Genomic DNA, 18410 nt, shown 5'->3' on the forward strand with positions numbered 1-18410 from the left:
CTAGTTTTACCAGGTATCTCAGCACCTATAGAGCAATTATTTTATTTTATTGATGAAAAATATTACAGTCTATCAGGAAGAGCCCACTGAAGATAACAACAATTTCTAATTTATTAATCATAAAGTACAACTTTGAAGAATGTTGTTGGCAGTTTATGAAAAAATAAAAAATAATAAGACTGTATTGAAAAAAATACATTCTTCAGAAAGATTACAATGACACAATATTAGAGATAGATAAAGCTAAGAAACTGATCAAGATACATGCCCATGTACCAGGAATAATTAGACTGCTTATACTGTTTTTAAATATTCAGATATTTAATTAAGTATTTAATTAAAATTTTGCCTTATTATTCACATACACTTTTTTTTTTTAAATAGATTTTGAAAGTAGCCTTTGAATGATTCTATTCTATAGATTCACCAATAAAAACAATTCGATGATCAGTAAGTATTTTCAAAGAATATAATTTTAATGATTTTTAGCACATCTCTCACTCTTGAAAACCTCCCAGGCTTTATGATAAATTATATGGTCACTCTAACCATATCCCATCCTAGAAAAAAATAAAAGGAATTTCCTATTCTGGGACCAAGGGCAGGGCAATACAGAACTCAGACACTAGCACCATTTCCATCTTTTTCTTTCGGTGCATGCTCATACTCAGAGGATTTATTTTTCTTTTAAGCATCCAGCGTTTTGAGAGCTCAATGTGGTTGACTGTGATGGGTTAGGGTGAACTGGAAATAGGCTAAAAGTAAATTACCAAGGTTATCCATACCAACCATTCAGCAATAGCATCAGACACATTTATTGTGTCAGTCCTCGTTAAAGGCTTACTTTTATTCTTTTATCACTTTATTTTCCTTGGTGAGAGACAAAACAACTGGCTGACCACAATGTTCTCCTTTCCAAATTCCTGCCCTTGCATCTTGTATGATTAAGTATGGTGAATGATAAAGTAGCCAGGGGTTTTATTTACTCCATTGAATAACTGCTCAATTCAATGACAAATAAAAGAGGGTAAATGAGCCATGGTAATTCTCTGCTTTAATATTGCCAAAACAACCAGTGAAAGAATAAGTTCCTTTGAAAAGGTGGAAGCTCTGAGTTTCAGTTCAAAACTTGGGCAAGCTACAGAATTACAGATTATTTCTTGTTAACATTATGTTGAAATCCTAACTCCTGATACCTCAGAATGTGACCTTATTTGGAAATAGGGCCTTTGTAGATGTAATTACCTAGGTTATGAGGTCTTACTAGAGTAGAGTGGACCCTTAATCCAATATGACTGGTGTCCTTATAAGAAGAGGAAAATCTGGACACAGATACAGGTAGGGAGAAGGCCTTGTGAAGACAGAGGCAGAGACTGGAATGATGCAGCTACAAGCCATCCCAAGAAGCTAGGGGAGAAGCGTGGAACAGATTCCCCTTCAGAGCCCTTAGAAGAAACCAACTCTGCTGACACTTTAATTTCAGACTTCTAGACCCGAAAGCTGTGAGACCATAAATTTCTGTTGTTTTAAGCCACTCAGTTTGGGGTGCCTTGTTCAGCATCCCTAGGAACGAATATACTAATTTCTCTACACCTCAGTTCCCTCATGTGTATAACTAGTAAATATCCAGCACTAGTAAATATCCACTCTCAGGCTTATAGTGAAAATAAGTTAATGCTTGAGAAAAGCAGTCTGGGGACTATAGAGCACTAAACCCATGACTCAGACACTTTTGAAGTTAGAGCAGTCTACAATTCCCATCCTCTGAAATTTTTCGAGGAACATCCATAACCCGCTGACCCAAAGAGGTCAATCAGATCTTCTCTCCTGGGAATTCAGTAGCTCTGGTCATTCTCTGCAGGGCACCTGACCTGAGCCACCCTTTCCCCCTGTGCACTGAGAGAAGAGAAAGGTGGTCTGCAGAAAGAAAAGACAAAAGTAAAAGCAGAAGCTCCAGAGAGGCAGAGACACGAGGTCTCTCCGGAGGGAGACTGAGAGGATGCCTGCAGGCTTTCTCATTCTCGCTTCACATCCCTTCCTCTGAGCTGTGAGCAGTTCATGCCTGACACATTTCCTGTACTCCTCTGTTGCTCAGAAGAAGTCAGTATCGAGGTAAAATATAAATACATACACTGACACTATAATGACAAAACGTAAGAGACAACAATTAGAGGTGAGAGAGAGAGAAGCTAAAAGACTCGTATTTACACTTTTTTAAAAATAATTTAATGTAAGTCGTACAAACTCTGGGCTCTATCCCAATGGAATACTACCAAAGCTATAATCATTGCACGTAAGTGATATCATTCCTATTGATTTTGAAAATATAACTATATGACCTTTAGTCACAGTATTTAATTTTTCGAGATTTTAATTTCATCATCTATAAAATGGTTGAACAAACTTATACCAGTAGTTCATAAAATTGGGAAGTCTGGAGGCATAGGGGTCTTTAATATGTTCACTGTTTGGAAATAAGTAGTAAAACTTTCTAATTTATTTGTCACTAACCCTTACAAGCTAACTAGAACATAAAGTTTCTTTGCATTTAGCTACTTCTCAGTTTGGTAACAAGTTAGACTGGCAACTCTATGCCTTTGGTTAATTATTCTAGTGAATTTTTGATAGATTGAAAGATTTCAAACCATAGAGTTCTGGGTAACAATGGTTACTTCTGATAAGGGAGAAGCTAGAAACCAAAGAAAGAGATATCTAAGCTATCTTTTGGTTTAACATCCCAAGAGTCTTAAATTTCTAAAATTTGCAAGAAGTCACTTTTTAGAAAAATAGAATAGGACCTAAGCCCTCAAATAGTGCAAAGATGGCAAAGATAAAAGAAGGGCCCAGGTGCCTACAACTCAGAGCTGAGAAATGAAAGACTCACAATAATACAAAGTGATTATCACCAAGGAATTATACCCACTGAGAGCTTCTCAGAAGCAACACTCTCCCTCGATGGGTTTTGTATTCTCTTGGGAGCCTAGTGCAGTGTTAGGCACAAAATGTTGCTTGATGATCACTATAAAGTCAAAGGGAATTTTTACATGGAATGTAGGCTACCTGACTTATGTAACTTAATACAATGGTTGAAATTAGAACCTGTAGAGAACCAAGTAAATTTAATAAAATCCCATCTGGGCCTGTATTTCTGGTTGCCAATGCTTTCAAAGGAAGAAAAGGGAGTAGATTTGGAGTAGACAGGGACACCATTCAGTTTGGAGTCACATTCACAAAGCTCCTGAATTTTAGACATTTGATAGTATCCTCAAATGAGATTAGACATAGTCACTAGATACTCTGACAGGATAAGAAGACAGCTGCCTTGGATAATTAACAACTTGCATTTATAGGGGAGGCTCTGCATGTTTGGGGGCAGAAACATATGGAAAATCTCTGTAGTTTCTGCTTAATTTTGTCATGAACCTAAAACTGCTCCTAAAAATACGGTCTATTAAAACAAACAAACAAACAAAAAGAAGACAATCATCATACAATTTTTTAGGCTTGTGTTTCTTTACTGGATTGCCTAATGAGTAATATCTTTATAAATACTGTAATTATCTTAGGAATAGTCAAAAGGGTTGAAAGCAATTATATATAAACACTTCTATTGCAATATCTGTGATTTCCTTAGTTGTTTCTTTTTTTTTTTTTTTTTTTTTTTTAGTATACCGGTAGCCTCTGAAAATAGTGATGGCTCTCTGAGGAGCTTCTCAAAGTCAGGAGAATCATGAAATCAAATTTGCCCAGGCCAGAGATTTGTCCACTGTATGGGCCTAGAACCTAGCACACCTACACAAAGAACATACCAAAGTGGAACAACAGCTTTTTCTCTGAACCCCCAGGGCTTGGCACAGTGCAGGTCACATAGCCACTCTGAAAGTTAGACACATCCTCAGGTCCACAGCCTCCTTCTAAGAAAAGCAGCCACAGAGATAATTTCCACAAAGGCTACCATCTGTCCTTCATAAGACCATTTCATGGCCAGAGCTGATTGGCCCAGGGGTCAGTCCGGCAAATCCAGCAGAAGTCCATGGAGTAGCCCATAGGAGAACCTGACCAGAAGGGATGCTCTATACCAGACAGTGAGCAATTAAACCAATGAGATTCTCGGTGAGTTTGAATACTCCCAAAAGACTCTAGCAGATAAGATAAAAATCTCTATAGAAACTGTGGAAGGATGAGCTTATTCAGGAATATGGCTGAATCTGAGGCAACAAGAATAAGAGTGACTGTTAAACACTGTAGTGGGTTGAATTTTGTCATCTGAAAATTCATATGTTGAAATGCTAACTCTCAGAACCTTGGAATGTGACCTTGATTGGATCTAGGGTCCTTACAGCGGCAATCAATTTAAAATCAGGTCATTAGTGTGGGTGTTACTCCAATATGACTGGTCTCCTCATGAAAAGGGGAAAGCTGGAAACAGACACATACACAGGGAGAAGGCCATTTGAAGATAATGGAAGAGATTGGAGTGATGTGTCTACACACCAAGGAATGCCAAAGATTGCTGGCAAAGCATCAGAAGCTAGGGGAGAGATATGGAACAGAGTCTCTCTCATGGTCCTCACAGGAAGCAACCCTGCCAATACTTTGATTTCAGACTCCTAGCCTGCAGAACTGTGAGATAATGAATTTCTATTGTTTAAGCCACCCGGTTTATGTACTTTGTTAAGGCAGTCTTAGCAAACTAACACAGACACCTAAGCTACTGTTAAATCAGAAACATCTGCTCTGCTCCTTGAGGCCAACTACTTGACTCCTGAGCAGACTTTCCATCTTCTCTCTTGCTCATGTAACACCACAATAAACCCCATCACCGGGCTTCCCTGGTGGCGCAGTGGTTAAGAGTCCGCCTCCCAAGGCAGGGGACATGGGTTCGAGCCCTGGTCCCGGAAGATCCCACATGCCGCGGAGCAGCTGGGCCCGTGAGCCACAATTACTGAGCCTGCGCGTCTGGAGCCTGTGCTCCGCAACAAGAGAGGCCGCGATAGTGAGAGGCCCGCGCATCGCGATGAAGAGTGGCCCCCGCTTGCCACAACTAGAGAAAGCCCTCACACAGAAACGAAGACCGAACACAGCCATAAATAAATATAAATAAATAAATAAAATTAAAAAAAAAAAATAACCCCCATCACCGTGGATAACCTAAGCTTTTCTGTTCCCTGAAACTTGAATGAATTTAGCTAACTTGGTGGGAGTTCAGCAATGTTTAGGAATGGGTAAATGAAGCAGTTGGAGGCAAGGAAGCTGCTGTTTTGGGATCCTCAAATCAGAGAATCAGGAAATTTGCAACAACTTTCAAGAGAGCTTCAGGGAGTGGCATCCAGCCAGCAACCTCAACCACTTGGCCCAGCTGGAGGATAGAATGTGAAGTCAGGAAACCAACATCCTGACAAGCTTGCTGCTGGGGGGAGTGACCTGGTCTCTCAGCCACTGGTTGTTCTCATCCAAGCCACTCTCTCTAATAGAACAGCTCCTGAAGGAAATAACAGAGACTAATTTCTACTGTTCAGGGTCTGCAGTGCAACAGATACTCAAGAAGCCAGCATTATCTCTGAGGGGAAGCCCTTTGATTACCCAAAATAGTTGCTTTTAATTCTTTTAGCCTTTGCTCTTCTCCTATATCTCCTCTCCTACAGCCTGGATTCACTGGATGCCTGGCATGAGGAAGGAACTGGCACATGTCCTGATTCAGCCATCTGTGCCTCCTCTCCCCACCAAAGTGAGAACGCATTCAAAATAAATTATTTTGAAAGCACATTCTCTCCATTCAAGTTCCATTTCAAGATCTGACAATAGACAGCACCTCCAGGATTCTCATTCCTGGCAGCAGCTGAATGGGAATGGCTGAACAATGCTCTCAATGCTTGCTCAGAAAGAAAGGAAGACTTGGGATGAAAACAGGTGAAAGCTCTTCCAAGCTTCAGAGAGAGAGACTGGGCCCAGTGCCAGCACTGCCTTCTAGGTGGTCCAACTGCATTGCTCATTGGTTGCCGTGAATGGGGCAATTCCAACCCAGCCCTGGACAAGTGAATATGTGAATTTAATTGCTGCTAATTCAATGTTTAAATGGAACATTTTTACATTCAAGCCAGTTTTAATTTACTTTACCTTTTACACCTTTACATTAAATAGGCTTTCCAGAGAAGCATAAGGGAAACCAATAATTTTTGGATACTTTCCTTCTGCTAGACAACATAATGGGCTCACAGTTTATCTCATTCTATCTTCACAAATTCCTATGAGGTTAAGACATTTATCTTTATCTTAAAGAGGAGTAAACCCGCTCAGAAAGGTTAGATAGCTCAGCTAGGGTCACAGAGGTAGAAAGAAAGAGCAAGACTTTAACCTAAGCTTTTACTTTTAGGCTCTCCCACAGAGGGGCTTTTCAATATCAGAAAAGACAGGTTATTTGGATGCAGTAATTAAAACATCTCCTCTGTTATTCTTTACATTTCTGAAATCAATTAGTACCACTCGTCAGAGTGTGAGGATCAATCATTTCTAGAACAATCATATAATATTGATCCCTAATTAGCATAAACCCCATATAGACTTGTAGCCAACAAACAACATTTTGGACTAAAGCCTAGGCTAAAAGGACATCTCTATAATTTCTAAATAATAGTTACAAATTTTGTATTGTTTAATTGAGATGATTAATTACAAAAATAAAGTATAAATTTAGTACGGCTTTTAAATTAATTAATCACATTTCATTAAACACAATTAGGTCTACAAACATTCGAAAAATTAGTAGCACTTACGTACAAAGACACATTACTTATTCCATCTACACACAAGGATTGGTTCATACCTAGATTCAAGATGCCTTAGAAAAACTCCTTAGCCTCTCCAAGGGACCTCAGCCACTAGGTTAGGAAGCTCCGATCCAGACAAGCCCCCCCAGAAGGAGACAGATAAGCCCAAAAGGACAAAATTATGTGCCCAAGGTCAAACAGTAACAAAGACAAGACTAAAAGCTAAATTCTCCGATTTGCATTTCAGTGCTTTTTTTCAACTTTGAAGACAGCCTACTCAGTCAATTATTCACCTTCAGTGCTTTTTCTAAAGCATTAACAGTAAGGAAAACAAATTGAGGTATGCAAAAACATAAGTTTATTTTTCTAAAATGGAACAAAATGTCTATCTTGAATCCTCATTCCATCAGGGATAACAATGTCAGTTCTGAGTACACTCACTCAATTTAGGATTTCGTTCTTCTCTAAGAGTTGTACTGGTGCGGGGTGGAGGGGTGGGGGAGACTACACAATGTCAAGAGTTTTGAGGTGTCTGTTTTGTGTCATCCATCCATATATGCCATCCCTGAGATGTAACTCACCCCCTTAGTCCCAAGATGTAATTACCCTTCCACGCTGCATCTACTAAGGCTGGTATCTGTATTGCCACCAGGCCCCTTCATGCTGCCCACGCAGAATTCCAGTCTTACTTCCCTTTTCCCAGCCCTGAAGACTCTAAGGGCCTGCTGGTTTTCCAGCAACTCTCCTATGTCTTCTCTCTAGGTCAGGGCAAAAAATTGACTGGCCTTTCATGCCTTTTCTTTCACTATTGCTCTGCCCTGGGTTCCAGAATTATATTTTGAAACTCAAGAGCAGGAAATTGCTTTTCTTTTCTTTTTCCTCTCATCATTCTTTCTGTGGCCTCTCTTCCTTAAAGTATAAGGAAGATATGCAACTGTGAAAATACACTGGTTAATACTTGAAGATGTTGTCATGCGACATTTTTCTCTGTGGTGACTAAAGCAATTACAACTGCGTTAGTATCACTATTAAAATTTCTTCCATTTGAGTCATCACCTCTTACATTAATTACTCCCCATGACTGACATAATTTGTAACAAAAAAGAAAAAGAAAGAAAAGAAATCATGGAAGATCTCCAAGAGCAATGTATAAGCTCTGCAGTAAAAATGATTTCAAAATAGGTATCCCAGTTCCCCTCACTACAGAAGAGAATGAGACTCATATAGATGTAAACTAAGATCCAGGTGTGTAGTAGGTGTGAAAATGCACAGAATAATAAGTACTCTCCAATTTATTTAAGTTGCAGCTTAAACTGCCTGGTTTAATTGGTCTCTAAAAGTTCTGGTCATCTAATATTCTTCCTTCTTGGGTCTGGCATGACCTGAAATAGTCACCATCAATGGACTAGGTAATAAAAGCCAGTCATTGCTTCCAGAAGACCCCCAGCTAAATGAGATCAAATTCAAATGTCAGCAGACCTTTCTGGTCTCAGGATAAAAGCCAAGTCAAATAACCTCAATTACCCAAATTTTCTGTCCCAGTCTCTACTGCACTCAATGAAATTCTAATCCCCCTTGCCAAGCCCTCTACTCTACCCAAAAAAGAACCTCACAGGTGCTGCAATACCAATCAGCCTTACCAACCACAGTCACCAAGCACTGCCTGCTGTGATGATGAGGTCCCTCAGGAAAGAAAGCTCCCCTACACCAGCCTGATACAAGTTCCAAAATTCTTGCCATTAATCTCCTTTTGGCTAGAGCACCGAATGTCACTATATTTTAAACAAATGTATAACTGAAAGTTATACTATTATACAAGTCATTACTAAGCTATGAAAATCCCAGGTGGAATTAAGTTGTCTAACTAACTGCAGTAAAAAAGGAAACCCCTAAATAGAAGGGAAAGAGAGGTAGTGGATCATAAAAGGTAGCAAATTAGGAGCTGCAGCAGCAGGCATGGTGGGAACACATAATTGGGAGGAAGCACAAAAGAGAAGTGCAATATTGAGAGGAAGTGGAGTGGAGAGAGAGATGAAGGAAAGATAACATAATATGGGAATTAAATGGTCAAAAAGAAACTTGGCCTAACTCTCTTAAAAGGAAATCAAAGTGACATAACTGGCTTTTCAGGTCAAGCCCAGAGGAAGCATCTCTCTCGAGAAAGGAAGAGAATGTTCCCCCTAAATTGAAATCTATCATCAGAATCATCAACTACAAAATGATAAGCAGTTTGGATAATGTAACAAATCTGTGTTCCTGCTAATTCATTTTATCCATACCTAAGAAAGAAGCTCAAACCTTTAGTGAAATGATAAAAAGATGATTGCAAAGGTACCTGAACCTAGACATAATATTTCAGGTGCATTCATTCTGGTGCAATAAACAGCAGATCTTTTACTTTCCTTGATCTGAACACTGCACACTGATTGTCTTAGTCCATTCAGGCTGTAGTAACAAAATGCCATAGACTGGGTGGCTTATAAACAACAGAAATTGATTTGTCACAGTTCTGAAGCCTGGGAAGTCCAAGATAAAAGTGCCAGCACATTTGATGTCTGCTGAGGGCCCATTTCCTGGTTCAGAGCTGGTGCCTTTTTGCTGTGTCCTCACATGGTGGAAGGGCCAAGGGAGCTCTCTGTAGTCTTTGTTATAAGGACACTAACCCTATTCATGAGGGTTCCATCCTCAATATTCAATCACCCCAAAGGCACCACCTCCAAATACATCACATTAGGGATTAATTTTCAACATGTGAATTTTGGGGAGACACAAATATTTAGCTCATGGTAGTAGCCTAAGGTGGTATTTGCTCTCTAAAAAAAGCCTCAAGCCAGCATCTCAGACTCAACTTCTGGTCAACAAAACCCTCAAGACATTTCACACCAACTTCTATCTAGCTAGATATCTCCTATCCTGTAGTTAGGCAGTTTTATGTTTATTTGTCGGACTTTTCATTTGAATGTAATTCAACATACTTGCTTCGACTAAATGCAGCCTTGCCAGTTTTAGCTCATCATTTCCAACTTGAATTCTATCAGTTCTATATTTCTTAATCTTCCTACATTTGTGTCACCCTAAACTGACCAATGATGCCTTTGAAGCTTACCTAAACAGGATAAAGCGGAGGACAGAGACCACTGGCACAACACCAAGAACATCTTTTCAGGCTGAAAATAATCAAAATTAACAAGTTAATGATAGCCCTCACTGCATTATCATCAACTATCCCCAGGGATGATGATGATGAATATAAAAGTAATGAAGGAGAGAGAGGAGAAGATGGCGGAAGAGTAAGATGCGGAGATCACCCTCCTCCCCACAGATACATCAAAATACACCTACACGTGGAACTGCTCCTACAGAACACCCACTGAACGCTGGCAGAAGACCTCAGACCTCCCAAAAGGCAAGAAGCTCCCCACGTACCTGGGTAAGGCAAAAGAAAAAAGAAACAACAGAGACAAAAGAATAGGGACGGCACCTGCACCAGTGGGAGGGAGCTGTGAAGGAGGAAAGGTCTCCACACACTAGGAAGTCCCATTGCGGGCAGAGACTGCGGGTGGCAGAGGGGGGAAGCTTCGGAGCCACGGAGGAGAGCGCAGCCACAGGGGTGCAGAGGGCAAAGAGGAGAGATTCCCGCATGGAGGATCGGTGCCGAGCAGCACTCAACAGCCCGAGAGGCTTGTCTGCTCACCCGCTGGGGTGGGCGGGGGCTGGGAGCTGAGATTCTGGCTTCGGTCGGATCGCAGGGAGAGGACTGGGGTTGGCAGCGTGAACACAGCCTGAAGGGGTTAGCGCACCACAGCTAGCTGGGAGGGAGTCCGGGAAAGGTCTGGAGCTGCTGAACAGGCAAGAGACTTTTTCTTGCCTCTTTGTTTCGCGGTGCGCGAGGAGAGGGGATTCAGAGCACCGCCTAAACGAGCTCCAGAGACGGGCACGAGCCACGGCTATCAGTGCAGACCACAGAGACGGGCATGAAACGCTAAGGCTGCTGCTGCTGCCACCAAGAATCCTGTGTGCGAGCACAGGTCACTATCCACACTGCTCCTCCCGGGAGCCCGTGCAGCCCGCCACTGGCAGGGTCCCGTGATCCAGGGACAACTTCCCCGGGAGAACGCACAGCGCGCCTCAGGCTGCTGCAACGTCACGCCGGCCTCTGCCGCTGCAGGCTCACCCCGCATCCGTACCCCTCCCTCCCCCCGGCCTGCGTGAGCCAGAGCCCCTGAATCAGCTGCTCCTTTAACCCCGTCCTGTCTGAGTGAAGAACAGATGCCCTCAGGCGACCTACACGCAGAGGCGGGTCCAAATCCAAAGCTGAACCCCGGGAGCTGTGCGAACAAAGAAGAGAAAGGGAAATTTCTCCCAGCAGCCTCAGAAGCAGCGGATTAAAGCTCCACAAATAACTTGATGTACCTGCATCTGTGGAATACCTGAATAGACAACGAATCATCCCAAATTGAGGAGGTGGACATTGGGAGCAAGATATATTATTTTTTTCCCCTTTTCCTCTTTTTGTGAGTGTGTATGTGTATGCTTCTGTATGAGATTTTGTCTGTATAGCTTTGCTTTCACCATTTATCCTAAGGTTCTGTCCATCCATTTTTTTTTAAATTTTTTTCTTTTTTTCTTAATAACTATTTTTTATTCTTTATTTTAATAACATTAATTTATTTTATCTTACTTCATTTTATTTATCCTCTTTCTTTTTTTCTTTCTACTTTTTCTCCCTTTTATTCTGAGCCGTGTGGATGAAAGGCTCTTGGTGATCCAGCCAGGCATCAGGGCTGTGCCTCTGAGGTGGGAGAGCCAACTTCAGGACACTGGTCCACAAGAGACCGCCCAGCTCAACATAATACCAAATGGTGAAAATCTCCCAGAGATCTCCATCTCAACACCAAGACCCAGCTTCACATAACGACCACCAAACTACATTGCTGGACACCCTATGCCAAACAAGTAACAAGACAGGAACACAGCCCCATCCATTAGAAGAGAGGCTGTTTAAAATCATAATAAGGCCACAAATACCCCAAAACACACCACCAGACGTGGACCTGTCCACCAGAAAGACAAGATCCAGCTTCATCCAACAGAACAAAGGCACTAGTCCCCTCCACAAGGAAACCTACACAACCCACTGAACCAACCTTAGCCACTGGGGACAGATACCAAAAACAACAAGAACTACGAACCTGCAGCCTGTGAAAAGGAGACCCCAAACACAGTAAGATAAGCAAAATGAGACGACAGAAAAACACACAGCAGATGAAGGAGCAAGGTAAAAACACACCAAACCTAACAAATGAAGAAGAAATAGGCAGTCTACCTGAAAAAGAATTCAGAATAATGATAGCAAAGATGATCCAAAATCTTGGAAATAGAATAGACAAAATGAAAGAAACATTTAAGAAGGACGTAGAAGAACTAAAGAGGAATCAAGAAATGATGAACAACACAATAAATGAAATTAAAAATACTCTAGACGGGATCAATAGCAGAATAACTGAGGCAGAAGAACGGATAAGTGACCTGGAAGATAAAATAGTGGAAATAACTACCACAGAGCAGAATAAAGAAAAAAGAATGAAAAGAACTGAGGACAGTCTCAGAGACTTCTGGGACAACATTAAATGCACCAACATTCGAGTAACAGGGGTCTCAGAAGAAGAAGAGAAAAAGAAAGGGACTGAGAAAATATTTGAAGAGATTATAGTTGAAAACTTCCCTAATATGGGAAAGGAAATAGTTAATCAAGTCCTGGAAGCACAGAGAGTCCCATACAGGATAAATCCAAGGAGAAACACACCAAGACACATATTAATCAAACTATCAAAAATTAAATACAAAGAAAACATATTAAAAGCAGCAAGGGGAAAACAACAAATAACACACAAGGGAATCCCCATAAGGTTAACAGCTGATCTTTCAGCGGAAACTCTGCAAGCTAGAAGGGAGTGGCAGGACATATATAAAGTGATGAAGGAGAAAAACCTACAACCAAGATTACTCTACCCAGAAAGGATCTCATTCAGATTTGATGGAGAAATTAAAACCTTTACAGACAAGCAAAAGCTGAGAGAGTTCAGCACCATCAAACCAGCCTTATAACAAATGCTAAAGGAACTTCTCTAGGCAAGAAACACAAGAGAAGGAAAACATCTACAATAACAAACCCAAAACATTTAAGAAAATGGGAATAGGAGCATACATATCGATAATTACCTTAAATAAAAATGGATTAAATGCTGCCACCAAAAGACACAGACTGGCTGAACGGATACAAAAACAAGACCCGTATATATGCTGTCTAAAAGAGACCCACTTCAGACCCAGGGACACATACAGACTGAAAGTGAGGGGATGGAAAAAGATATTCCATGCAAATGGAAATCAAAAGAAAGCTGGAGTAGCAATTCTCATATCAGACAAAATAGACTTTAAAATAAAGACTATTACAAGAGACAAAGAAGGACACTATATAATGATCAAGGGATCGATCCAAGAAGAAGATATAACAATTGTAAATATTTATGCACCCAACATAAGGCAAATACTAACAGCCATAAAAGGGGAAATCGACAGTAACACAGTCACAGTAGCGGACTTTAACACTCCACTTTCACCAATGGACAGATCATCCAAAATGAAAATAAATAAGGAAACACAAGCTTTAAATGATACATTAAACAAGATGGACTTAATTGATATTTATAGGACATTCCACCCAAAAACAACAGAATACACATTTTTCTCAAGTGCTCATGGAACATTCTCCAGGATAGATCATATCTTGGGTCACAAATCAAGCCTTGGCAAATTTAAGAAAATTGAAATCATATCATGTATCTTTTCCAACCACAAAGCTATGAGACTAGATATCAATTACAGGAAAAGATCTGTAAAAAATACAAAAACATGGAGGCTAAACAACACACTACTTAATAACGAAGTGATCACAGAAGAAATCAAAGGGGAAATCAAAGAATACCTAGAAACAAATGACAATGGAGACACGACGACCCAAAACCTATGGGATGCAGCCAAAGTAGTTCTAAGAAGGAAGTTTATAGCAATACAAGCCTACCTCAAGAAACAGGAAACATCTCGAATAAACTACCTAACATTGCACCTAATGCAATCAGAGAAAGAAGAACAAAAAAAACCCAAACTTAGAAGAAGGTAAGAAATCATAAATATCAGATCAGAAATAAATGAAAAAGAAATGAAGGAAACAACAGCAAAGATCAATAAAACTAAAAGCTGGTTCTTTGAGAAGATAAACAAAATTGATAAACCATTAGCCAGGCTCATCAAGAAGAAAAGGGAGAAGACTCAAATCAATAGAATTAGAAATGAAAAAGGAGAAGTAACAACTGACACTGCAGAAATAGAAATGATCATGAGAGATAACTACAAGCAACTCTATGCCAATAAAATGGACAACCTGGAAGAAATGGACAAATTCTTAGAAATGCACAACCTGCAGAGACTGAACCAGCAAGAAATAGAAAATATGAACTAGCCAATCACAAGCACTGAAATTGAAACTGATTAAAAATCTTCCAACAAACAAAAGCCCAGGACCAGATGGTTTCAGAGGCAAATTCTATCACACATTTAGAGAAGAACTAATACCTATCCTTCTCAAACTCTTCCAAAATATTGCAGAGGGAAGAACACTCCCAAACTCATTCTACAAGGCCACCATCACTCTGATACCAAAACCAGAAAAAGATGTCACTAAGAAAGAAAACTACAGGCCAATATCACTGATGAACATAGATGCAAAAATCCTCAACAAAATACTAGCAAACAGAATCCAACATCTCATTAAAAGGATCATATGCCAGGATCAAGTGGGGTTTATACCAGGAATGCAAAGATTCTTCAATATATGCAAATCAATCAAAGTGATACACCATATTAACAAATTGAAGGAGAACAACCATAGGATCATCTCAATAGATGCAGAGAAAGCTTTTGACAAAATTCAACACCCATTTATGATAAAAACCCTGCAGAAAGTTGGCAAAGAGGGAACTTTCCTCAACATAATAAAGGCCATATATGACAAACCCACAGCCAACATCATCCTCAATGGTGAAAAACTGAAACCATTTCCACTAACATCAGGAACAAGACAAGGTTGCCCACTTTCAGCACTATTATTCAACATAGTTTCGGAAGTTTTAGCCACAGCAATCAGAGAAGAAAAAGAAATAAAAGGAATCCAAATTGGAAAAGAAGAAGTAAAGCTGTCACTGTTTGCAGATGACATGATACTATACATAGAGAATCCTAAAGATGCTACCAGAAAACTACTAGAGCTAATCAATGCATTTGGTAAAGTAGCAGGATACAAAATTAATGCACAGAAATCCCTTGCATTCCTATACACTAATGATGAAAAATCTGAAAGTGAAATTAAGAAAATACTCCCATTTACCATTGCAAAAAAAAGAATAAAATATCTAGGAATAAACCTACCTAAGGAGACAAAAGACCTATATGCAGAAAATTACAAGACACTGATGAAAGAAATTAAAGATGATACCAACAGATGGAGAGATATACCATGTTCTTGGATTGGAAGAATCAACATTGTGAAAATGACTCTACTACCCAAAGCAATCTACAGATTCAATGCAATCCCTATCAAACTACCACTGGCATTTTTCACAGAACTAGAACAAAAAATTTCACAATTTGCACGGAAACACAAAAGGCCCCGAATAGCCCAAGCAATCTTGAGAACGAAAAATGGAGCTGGAGGAATCAGGCTACCTGACTTCAGACTATACTACAAAGCTACAGTAATCAAGACAGTATGGTACTGGCACAAAAACAGAAACATAGATCAATGGAACAGGAGAGTAAGCCCAGAGATAAACCCACGCACATATGGTCACCTTATCTTTGGTAAAGGAGGCAAGCATATACAGTGGAGAAAAGACAGCCTCTATAATAAGTGGTCCTGGGAAAACTGGACACGTACATGTAAAAGAATGAAATTAGAACACTCCCTAACACCATACACAAAAATAAACTCAAAATGGATTAAGGACCTAAATGTAAGGCCAGACACTCTAAAACTCTTAGAGGAAAACATAGGCAGAACACTCTATGACATAAATCACAGCAAGATCCTGTTTGACCCAGCTTCTAGAGAAATGGAAATAAAAAGAAAAATAAACAAATGGGACCTAATGAAAGTTAAAAGCTTTTGCACAGCAAAGGAAACCATAAACAAGATGAAAAGACAACCCTCAGAATGGGAGAAAATATCTGCAAATGAAGCAACTGACAAAGGATTAATCTCCAAAATTTACAAGCAGCTCATGCAGCTCAATAACAAAAAACCAAACAACTCAATCTAAAAATGAGCAGAAGACCTAAATAGACATTTCTCCAAAGAAGATATACAGATTGCCAACAAACACATGAAAGAATGCTCAACACCATTAATCATTAGAGAAATGCAAATCAAAACTACAATGAGATATCATCTCACACTGGTCAGAATGGCCATCATCAAAAATATAGAAACAATAAATGCTGGAGAGGGTGTGGAGAAAAGGGAACACTCTTGCACTGTTGGTGGGAATGTAAATTGATACAGTCACTATGGAGAACAGTATGGAGGTTCCTTTAAAAACTAAAAATAGAACTACCATACGACCCAGCAATCCCACTACTGGGCATATTCCCTGAGAAAACCATAATTCAAAAAGAGTCATGTACCAAAATGTTCATTGCAGCTCTGTTTACAATAGCCAGGACATGGAAGCAACCTAAGCGTCCATCATCGGATGAATGGATAAAGAAGATGTGGCACATATATACAATGGAATATTACTCAGCCATAAAAAGAAATGAAATGGAGTTATTTGTAGTGTGGTGGATGGAGTTAGAGTCTGTCATACAGAGTGAAGTAAGTCAGAAAGAGAAAAACAAATACCGTATGCTAACACATATGTATGGAATCTAAGGGGAAAAAAAGGTCATGAAGAACCTAGTGGCAAGACGGGAATAAAGACACAGACCTACTAGAGAATGGACTTGAGGATATGGGGAAGGGGAAGGTAAGATGTGACAAAGTGAGACAGTGGTATGGACATATATACACTATCAAATGTAAAATAGATAGCTGGTGGGAAGCAACCGCATAGCACATGGAGATCAGCTCTGTGCTTTGTGACCACCTGGAGGGGTGGTATAGGGAGGCTGGGAGGGGGGAGATATGGGAACATATGTATATGTATGGCTGATTCACTTTGTTATAGGGCAGAAACTAGCACACCATTGTAAATCAGTTATACTCCAATAAAGATGTTAAAAATAAATAAATAAAATAAAATTTAAAAAAAAATAAAATAAAAGTAATGATGATGATGATGGTAATGACTGACGATGATGATCCCTAACATTTATTGATCAGCATATGTGAAGCCCTGTGCCAACTGCTTTAAATGGAATATCTCGTTTAATTCCACAACAATTGTATTAGGTAGTTTTAAATATTATACCCATTTTACAGTTGAGGAAGTGGAAACAGTCGTAGAGGAGTTATATCACTTGCCAATGATTATACAGTTAGCAAACGATGGAGGTGGAATTTTAAAAGCCAGGCCATCTGCCTCCAGAGCCCAACTCTTAACCATGCCATCCTGCCGTTCCCATGTGACACGAGGTTTTATTGGAGCCCTTCTAAAATCAAGATATAAAAGCTGAAGAGGTCAATGGTAGTAAGTAAAAAACAAATAATCTAGAAGAAAGGTCCTTACCCTCCAGTAATTTACAATCCTATTGGAAGGACAAGAGTTAGAAAATAAACTAATTTAGAAAAAAAAGTTTATTGTCTTGCTAGAAAATGTGAATCAGAACTAAGCATTCCTTTCCAGCTCAATTCTCCAACTTTAAGGTTACAGACTAGAAATGTATTAACTCATACAGAAAAGGATGAAGGAAAAAATGAATAGGCCACACCCTGTGAGGATTCAGTGAAGGAGGCTTTCTGACCTCTAGACACCCTGGCCCATGTGCTGCTGTGCTCTGCGGAAGGATGAGGGGCATAACTGAAGTCCTTAGCATCCCTCTTACTGAATGTTCACACACTGCCTGGGGATGGAGCTTCTCTCAGAAAAGTCTTGCAGTGCCAGAGTTGTTGGGTTTTCCTCGACTAATATCTGAGGTACCAGTGACTGCAATGCCCTGCCAGTGAGCCTTTAAAGACCCGATCAAGCAGAAAAAGATTCGCACTGAAGTTAGTGGCCTGAATTCTTCAAGTCAGATGCAGTAACCCCAGAATTAAATTTCATCAAATTCAAAAATCTCATTACCAACCAGATTATCAGGTATTATCTCAATGCCCAAAGATAACAAGTTATTCATGGTCTATCATCCCAATTGTTTTCAGCTATTAAATGAGAGAAAGTAGCTTCAGAAAGATCCATCTCTATCTCTAATTATGTGACCTGGGGCAGTCAGCACCAGGCCATCTCCAAACTACTGTGATGGTCACGTGAGATAATGAATGGGAAATTGTCTTGTAACCTGGAAGGTATATAAACAAAGTTATTACTCTCATTAGATGTTCAGGAACAAATTATTACCGATATTAGAAATAACCCCGTACAGTATGCA

At 39.8% G+C, this 18410-nt stretch overlaps 1 protein-coding gene across 1 annotated transcript in view; it reads right to left on the reverse strand.

Annotated features, from left to right (window-relative positions):
• LOC309642897 (uncharacterized protein) overlaps positions 1 to 18410 on the reverse strand; it is a gene marked incomplete at its 5' end in the record, with an annotated part of 279991 nt that overhangs the window by 107509 nt on the left and 154072 nt on the right. The gene's annotated exons all lie outside the window — the stretch shown is intronic.

The sequence above is a fragment of the Balaenoptera physalus genome (assembly GCF_965194825.1).
Source record: "Balaenoptera physalus genome assembly, chromosome: 14".
In the NCBI taxonomy this organism is placed as follows: Eukaryota; Metazoa; Chordata; class Mammalia; order Artiodactyla; family Balaenopteridae; genus Balaenoptera; species Balaenoptera physalus.